Source organism: Eublepharis macularius, chromosome 6 (assembly GCF_028583425.1).
Source record: "Eublepharis macularius isolate TG4126 chromosome 6, MPM_Emac_v1.0, whole genome shotgun sequence".
Taxonomy (NCBI): domain Eukaryota; kingdom Metazoa; phylum Chordata; class Lepidosauria; order Squamata; family Eublepharidae; genus Eublepharis; species Eublepharis macularius.
In genome coordinates this window covers 136,878,776-136,888,020 of record NC_072795.1, presented here as the reverse complement: position 1 = coordinate 136,888,020, position 9,245 = coordinate 136,878,776, and positions in this window count along the sequence as shown.

The following is a 9,245-nucleotide window of genomic DNA, read 5'->3' as shown; positions in this document are numbered from 1 at the left end:
ACTGTGTGACAGAGTTGATTGAAAATGTTGCTTGGATATGCGTTTATCGACAAATTAACTTCTTATATACATAATAGACCAATCTTAGAATTTCAGAAAAAATGGATTTTTTGACTACATCGCTGAAACTTAAGAAAAACTATTATTAAACTATTATTGGTATTATTTACCAAATGTAAAATTAACATTTTAAAATTTTGAATATAAAATGTTGAGTGTATATAAGGGGATGGAGAGGAGAAATAGTTTTGTAGTATAATAAGCTGTTATATATTTTGTTTCTATTGTCTTTGTGCATTGTTATATATTTTGCTGATAATATTTTATCTATCGATTATTGTCTTTGTTTTTTTTCTTTTCCAATAAAATTTAAAATTTAAAAAAGAAAATGTTGCTTGACTAGTTAAAAGACTTTGAGCCTTTCAGATTGACAAACATACCAATTTTGATACAGGCATATCAGTATTGCTCAGCCGAACACTTCAGGTGTGAGAAAAGCAGTAAGCACACTATAATCTCACAATGGAAAAGCCAATTGTTCAAGAGCGACTTCTTTTGTATTGTGGGCATTAGTTTAAAATTTTCCAATGGATATGAAGCCTCGAAATAAATATTTAATAGTATATTAAATACTTAATATACTTGGAACAGTATATTAAAATATAACAGGCCTGTATGCTGAAGAACAATCTGTTCTATCCTACTTAAGGGTTTGAATCTTCTATAATATTTATATTAAGTTTATAATACAAAGGGTAAGACAACAAAAGAAAAAGGAAAGTGCAAAATAACCAGATTTACATTATCTTTGCTCTATCTAATAGCAGACTAGATGGAGCGGGTCAGTCATGAAACCTGATGAGCCACAGAGACGGGGCTGCCAAGGTGAGCCTGGCATGCAGTGGTAGAGCTGGGGGCAGAGACAAGGATGCGTGCGTGTGAGGTCGGAGTGTTGCTAATGTCACTACGTCATTTCTGAGTAGAGTTGCCAGCTCCCAGTTGGGAAATTCCTGGAGATCTGGGGGGTGAAACGTGGAGAAAGTGGGGTTTGGGAAGGGCCTTGGCATGGCATAATTCCACAGAGTCCACTCCCCAAAGTAGTCATTTTCTCCAGGTGAACTGTGTCCGGGGTCTGAGCCCCAGCCCCCAGACTTGACAAGAGGGAACAGCAGGTCAGCCGGGCCGACGGGCAAACAGAGGGGGCAGCCAGCAGGTCAACTGGTCAGCCAGCGGACAGTAGGTCAACCGGTCTGACTGGCAAGCAGAGGGGGCAGCCAGGGGACAGCAGGTCAACCCCTCCCATGGGCAAATGGAGCCAGAACCTGCCTGTGCCAGGGGCAAGGGGCAAAGGCCCAGGGCCTCAGGAGGCAAGGGGAGACAGAAGGAGGCCAGCGAGTCCCACTCCCCTGGGGAAGGAAAGGGGACTAAGCAAGGCAGAAGGGGGCAAGGGCAGAGGGATTGGGGGCCCAGCAGTCACCCACCCAAAAACCTTACCTGAGGAGGAGAAGCAGCAGCAGCCCCAACAACCCAAAGCCACGCCCCAGCTAGAAAATAGTAGCCTGGCCCAGGAGTTGCCAAAAGCCAAGCCACTCCAGGTGGGGCTATTGGAGGCACTCTGCAGGAAGCCCTGGGCAACCAGCCAAGGAGCCGCAGCTGGACCCACCTTCAGCCATCAGCTCAGCCAGGCAGGCCGGGCTGCTAGCCAGGGGACTGCAGCTGGACATGCCTGCAGCAATCAGCCAAGGCAGGGAGGCTGGGCAGCCAGGGAACAAGGCACAGCTGGTGCTGGTCAGTGGGGCCAGATCAGCCACCCCAGCTGCAACTGCTTGGTGCAGCCCAAGACCAGGCTGGAAGAGGGGTGGGACAGTAGAAGGAAGCCCTATAAAAGCTGGCTGGGAAGAGCCCTGTGGTGGTGGGTGTGAGTAGGGAGTGATGATGTGGAGTGGTGTGATGCAAGTGTGGAGGTTTGGAGGAGAGCTCTGGGAGGAAGAAGTGAAAGAGGACACAGAGGGTAAGCAGGCCAGGTTGAGCAGGCCAGCGAGTGGACTGAGAGGGAGTCTGGGTGAGGTATACCGCCCCTCCTTCCACAGAGCAGGGTCCTGCAGAATCCCTGGCCCCCCTATGACGTCAGGTGCAGACCGCCCAGTGCCACGCCCAGTGGCAGCGGTGGCAAGCCCTGACAAACTGATCTCTGAGGCCTGGAGACCAGTCAGGGCCGGATCGAGGGGGGGCAGGAGGGGTAGTCTGCCCCCGGCACCACCAAAAAGGGGGTGCCAGGTACAGCTGCCAGCTGCTGGGAGCGGGCTGGCGGCAGTGCCGGTGGCTGAGCGGCCGCCCGTGCCATTCGCCTGCCTTGCAGGACAGGGAGCACGCGGCAAGCTGGCTGCCCTCTCAGTGGGACAGCCAAGTGGCGCAGGTGGCCTCCCAGCTCTCTGTGCCATTCGCCTGCCCGGCTGAGGGTGTGGCCAGCTTGCTGCACGCTCCGTCCTGCTGGGCGAGTGGCATGGAGGGCTGGGAGGCCTCCCGCGCCATTCGCCTGCCCTGCAGGACAGGGAGCGCGCAGCAAGCCGGCCACCCCCTCAGTAGGACAGGCGAGTGGCGTGGGCAGCCTCTCAGCCGCCGGCACTGCTGCCGCTCTGCTGGCGGCACGCCACCCTGCATGACGACATCACAAACTGACATCATCATGCAGTGCCGGGTGCGTGCTGCACACACGTGCAGGGGTGGCCGGTCTTGGGTTGTCCTGGGCGCCAGGAACCCAAGATCTTGCCCCGAGACCAGTTGTAATTCCAGGATATCTCCAGCCACTACCTGGAGGCTGGCAACCCTATTTTTGAGTACAAACTGGAAGTTACAAAGGGTAGCTCTAGGAATCATTGGAAACTCTGTGATAAAACTCCGTGAATCCTAGAGATACTATTTGACATTTCCAGGTTGTACTGTTAGAGCAATAACAGAAATAAAGGCTGGATATGGAGAGGGGAGTATTTCCGTTTTTCCAGTTTCTGTATTGTTTTCCTGAAGGAAAATTCGCTTTTCCCCATGGCTTCATTTTTTTGTTGTTGAAATTTTACATATTTACTTGACATACTACAAACTCAAACCACAAGGTTGCCCAGTCCATTGCTGATTTCTCAACCGGTGAGGAATCTTCACACACAGGTCTTTTTCAGTCTTGCTAGCCAAGATCCTTTCAGCTGCAGTTGCTGGGGATTGAACCTGGGACCTTCTGCAGGCAAAGCAGGTGCTCCCATTTTGCCTCCCTCCTAGTCTATAACATAGCTGGAGCAAACCCAAAATCCAGTATTACCTACAATATAGACTATACATTCCCATAATATAAGTAAGCTATGCATGGAAGGTTCAATTTCAGATCTCACAAAAACCCACTTGCTCTATCAAATATTTTAAATCATTTCTGTACATAATAATTTTCTTAATTTCAGATTTCTAATTTCAACAGTGCATGAGATACAGACTTGGAAAGAGGCGCATCCATTCCTGATCTATTAAGCTGTAGCGACACCATCTGGTTGACAGTGGAAAAACAAACACGCATCCACCATCAAGCCAGTAAAATGTACTAAATACCTCACTGAATCCACCCGAACCAATATTCTTGAAAGCAGCTCTTGGCAAATTTTTCTCATGGACGTTCATCAGGAAATTCTTTACAACAATATGCTTTGGGTTCAAGTACCAGCTTGCTACTGCTGATTTATATGGTTATAAACCGGGCTTTTTTTCTGGGAAAAGAGGTGGTGGAACTCAGTGGGTTGCCCTCGGAGAAAATGGGCACATATCTGGTGGCCCTGCCCTCTGATCTCCAGACAGAGGGGAGCTTAGATTGCCCTCCGTGCCGCCGAGCGGCGCGGAGGGCGATCTAAACTCCCCTCTGTCTGGAGATCAGGGGGCGGGGCCACCAGCCATGTGACCATTTTCAAGAGGTGCCGGAACTCGTTCCCCCGCGTTCCCCCTGAAAAAAAGCCCTGGTTATGAAATCAGATACAGAATGCCTTTCAATTATTCCAGAGGTTCTTAACCTTTAATCTACTATTCCCACTACAGGCTCATAACCAACTAAACAAGTTTTTTAAAAGGAGGACATAAAATAGCACTCCAACACAAGGCACATTTATTTAAACAGATATATTTAAAATATGTGCATCCTATACACAAATCTCAGGCCTTTTGCTTGATGGCCCACTCCGTAATGTTAAGTTGGGATTCCTATTTTCTGAGGGATGCTTTTTAAAAAGGCGAAATCTAGGATATGGAATTATATCCTCAGTGCTGGAAAACAACTTTCCACTGCTGGCTGACAGAATCCATTCCAAGAGGGAAGACGGGACTGCTCAAAAATGCAAATACATTTTGTAGATTGGACATTAAGAATCACTGCTTTGCACTTTTTCACTCCCCTTGTCACACACACTCACACCTGCAAGCAACATTCCTGCTCTCTTACCCACCATGTGGTTTGCTGTTCAAAAAGAAAAAAGTCAGAGGTTTTGCTGCATACACATTGGGCTAATCCAGATAAACTCTCTGGATCACGGTCATGGAGTTCCATAGCTTCACCCATTTCAATTTTACTGCATTCAGTAAATGCAATAAAATACTGGTCCTTTCTAATGAAGACCTGCCTTCCTTCTGCTCATAAGCTGGTTTCCTCCAAATTCTGAAATGAATTATATAAAGCATTGCAAAATTCATACTTTAATTGTAAGATGCCCCCACACACAAACATTTTGTTAACTATCAGAACAAAAATCAAGCAACAGTGATTAATGCACGATGTGTTTGCTTTTTAAGAAAATGCCCTGTTATATTTTCTAGGGGAAGAAGTTGCATTTGGGATCTTACAGGCTTTTTTGTACTTCAAAGAATGGATGAATTTGCTGTGTTTTGCTTTAAGCAACATAAAAAAACCCTCTGCTAAGCTTCTGCTTCTCAGTTAGTGATCAGATTTTAATAAGCCAATAATACATTCCCAATGAGACACATCTTGTTAATTATCAGAACAAAAATCAAGTAACAGTTTCCTGTGGCAATTAAGCAGATTTCTAACCTCTTTCCTAGAAAAAACTTCATCTGCTTCATTTTTGTGTGGCAAGCTACTGTTAAGAGACACAGAAGCAGGGCTAGAGGAAAACGTGACAACCCACCTGGATTACTATATAACTATCTAAATTGTACATCTAGCCCGTGTGTGATTGGAACTGGCAATCGCCCAGGGCAGGAAATTGCATAAGAACTGATGGGGTGGGATGGGGTCATGTAAACTTACACCCTATCTTAATAAATGTGCTCAATCCAAAGCATAATTCAAATCAGAATATACCAGAAAGCAAGTATGCTAGCTTGTAAGTCGCAAGACCAGCCAGTCAGCTTCCATCCATCTCATGGGTCAATTTCAAAGCCCAAATGTACTTCTAACTGGTAATAAAATGAGCACTCCGGCCTATCCTTTGAGCTTAGAGGCAATGTTCCCTCTAAGCTGTACAGCGTTGTGAGCCAAAAATCTACTCATGAGCCAAAACAAGAAGTTGCATTAAAGTTTTGAGGGCACCTCCTTAAAAAAAAAATTCAGTCTACAACCATATAAAATGTACAAACTATAAACTACTTTAATTTGTATTGTTTCTCACTTAGAGAAAACAATGCAAGCAGTCATTCATACATGGTTTCCAAATATCAAACTAAATTACTCTGCAGGTAAAGTTAGTACCTGTAAGCTACAGCCGAGAAACTGTGAGCGGAGGAGTCAGAATCTGTGAGCAGTTGCTCGGTTACTCACATGAACGGGAACACTGCTCAGAGGGTGTGACAGACAGGAGAAGGTTCTGCCTTCTGTGCTCCTGGATCAGAGCAGACCAATCAGATTCAAAAGCTGACTGGAACTCCGATGGGAAGGAGTTTTAATTCTCAACAGCCAAAGGACAAGGAGATACAGCTGGGTTTTGGAGAGAAACAGGTTAGGAGGTATCCTAGTCTAGACATCAGAGTCCACTAGGGACTACAGTTACTGATTCTGACAGGAAGGGGTTTGGGAGCTGTCCCGATAAAAACGTGAAAAATGCCAAGCGGTCAGTTGTTATACTGCAAGCTGATTAAATAAACCTTGCAGCTCTTAATACTAACACGCGTCCCATCACCAAGTGTGTGTCATCTAGCTGGCTGCAACAGAAATGGAGACAAGCCATACTTACCATATGAATAAACTGGTTTGTCATTCACTGTAGAATCCAAGACAAAGAGGTCTGGATTCAAGCTGAGGTCCTCTGTGATACCCAACTAATAAATCCTAAGAGTGGCAAACACCCAAGAAGATAGAGTTAAAATTCAAGAACATCTGAACACTCTGTAGAAGTGGGCAGTTGTGAACAGGATGCAATTCAACATAGATAAGTGCACAGTATTACATCTGGGCCCCAAAAATGTGAAGCACAAATACAGGATGGGGGATACGCTTCTGGGTAGTAGTGTATGCAAAAGAGATCTTGGAGTAAGAATGGACTGTAAACTAAATATGAGCAGTCAGTGTGATGCAGTGGCAAAAGAGGCAAACTCAGTCTTGGGTTGTATCAAAAGGGCCATTGCATCGAAATCGCAGGAGGTCATAGCCCCTCTCTATACTGCCTTGGTCAGGCCGCACCTGGCCAAAATTGAGAGGGTGCAGAGGAGAGCAACAAGGATGATCAGGGGTCTGTAGACTGAGCCCTACGAGGAAAGGCTGAGGGCCTTGGGATTGTTTAGTTTGGAGAAGAGGAGATTGCGGGGGGACATGATTGCTCTCTTTGAATATTTGAAAGGCTGTCATTTGGAGAAGGGCAGGGAGCTGTTCCAGTTGGCAGCAGAGGACTCGAAGCAACGGGCTTAAACTACATGCACAAAGGTACCGGCTGGATATTAGGAAGAACTTTTTCACGGTCAGAGTAGTTCAAAAGTGGAATCAGCTGCCTAGGGAGGTGGTGAGCTCCCCTTCACTGGCAGTTTTCAAGAAGAGGCTGGATGAATATTTGTCAGGGATGCTTTAGGCTGATCCTGCACTGGGCAGGGGGTTGGACTAGATGGTCTGTATGGCCCTTTCCAACTCTGTGATTCTGTATTGGGATATATTGAAAGTGAAACAAGTTTTCCTTCCTTTCCGTATCTATATTTATAGGATCAAAAGACACATTATCCCCTCCCACATTTAGAATAATTGGTTTGCTTTTGCAAATGCAGCTGCTAGCCAACCTCCAGATGGGACCTGGAGAAGATCTCCCAGAATTACAACTGATCTCCAGGCTACATAAATCACTTGCTTGAAGAAAATGGCTGCTTTGGAATGTGATATTATACCCTGCTGAGGTCTCTCCCCTCCCCAAACCCCTCCCTAGGCTCCACTGACAAATCTCCAGGAATTTCTTAACCCAGAGACAGCAACCCTAGTTAGCAACAGAGCTTCACATATTTGCTTCATCCCCCCCCTCTGACTTTCCCCATCTGTATGTACTCCAAAGCTATTATATATTGGCTATTAGGAGCATGGTCATCGCAAGTATTGTGTGGTACCCCTTTGTTTTGTTCTCTTCATCGCAAATGCACTGTAGAGATTTCTTTTAAGATTTGAAATAGTCCAGTGGCAATAAATCATTATAGCACTATGGCCATTGCCATGGTTTTATTACCAGGCCTTAAAAAGCCCTCCAGTAGTGATGGTGGAGAGTACCGTCATGTTGTAGTTGATTTATGGCGACCCCTGCTGGGGGTTTCATGGCAAGAGACTAACAGAGGTGGTTTGCCTTTGCCTGCAATCCTGGTCTTCGTTGGAGGTCTCCCATCCAATTACTAACCAAGGCCGACCCTGCTTAGCTTGGAGATCTGACGAGATCCAGGCTCACCTGGGCTATCTAGGTCAGCCCCCACCCCTCAGTAGTACAGAAGGAAAAAATGATGGGAAAATGGTGCCCATGGCCAGCTGAAGGTGAGAAAACAGTGCCAATGTGGGCAGGACCTTTGCAAGGCAGGAAAATATGCACCATCCCCTCTAGCCAGTGTGGTAAAATGCTTGGGCTGCATTCTTTCTAAAAAGATTGATTAAAGAAGGTTTGGAGGAAGAACTATTGAGGACAGGAAAATCTGGCAACAGGAGGATTTCAGCATGATATCATGTCAAAACTCCATCAGAACTGTTTCCATTTCAAAGCCGAGGAGAAAAACCTCCATGCAGAAGCAGCTTAAGGTATTTTACGTCAGATTCGTTACTGCACAGAGCCCCCACCTCCGGTTATATGTGGAAAAAACTTCTATGAAAGAAATAAAAAAAAGCTATTAAAAATTCTTTTTCCTTCACTGCATATGCTCGTCGATTAATAAAGAATCAAGTAAAATGTGTCCTGATGGTTACTTGAGTGAGTTTCTTAGAATCTTAAAGGAGATTAGAGGAATTAATGGAAAAGAAGAGAGTGGTCAAAGGCTGGAGTGTAGCAGTTGGATGTAAAGGATGCAAAGGAATGCCACTTGCCTGGGGTTCACAGCAGGTAGGATGTGATGGTTGTTGGTTTCTCAAAAAGATATGGTTGGCCACTGTAGATAATGGAATGCTGGGCTAGATAGCGCCAAGGTCATACTCTGTCTAGGGTGTCATAAAACTAGATGGGTCACTGTACCAAAGTAAATTTGGACTTGTGGTTCACCATATCCAAGACGCTGGGAACCACTGCAGCAATGAACTGGTGAAACCTGTTCCATTCAAAAAGAAAAACATAAGCTTCATCAGAGCTTTTTTTCTGGGAAAAGAGGTAGTGGAACTCAGTGGGTTGCCCTCGGAGAAAATGGTCACATGGCTGGTGGCCCCGTCCCTGATCTCCAGACAGGGGAGTTTAGATTGCCCTCGGCGCGGAGGGCAATCTAAACTCCCCTCTGTCTGGAGATCAGGGGGCAGGGCCACAAGCCACGTGACCATTTTCAAGAGGTTCCAGAACTCTGTTCCACCACGTTCCAGCTGAAAAAAAGTCCTGAGCTTCATCAACTATACACCTCTTTGCCAGATATCTAACACAACATAAACCTTTCAGCTTCCAGCTGGATCTCCTTTCTGGTTAACAGAAAAGGTAGAAATCACATCCGTGGAAGGAGGGAGATAACAGAACCTTCAGGGAGATAGTTGCCTATGGAGGTGGATAGAACACCGGTCCTGTTGCTAGGATACCAAAGAGAAGCATCCAGATTTAACTGTTTCTTCCTCTGGATACCCA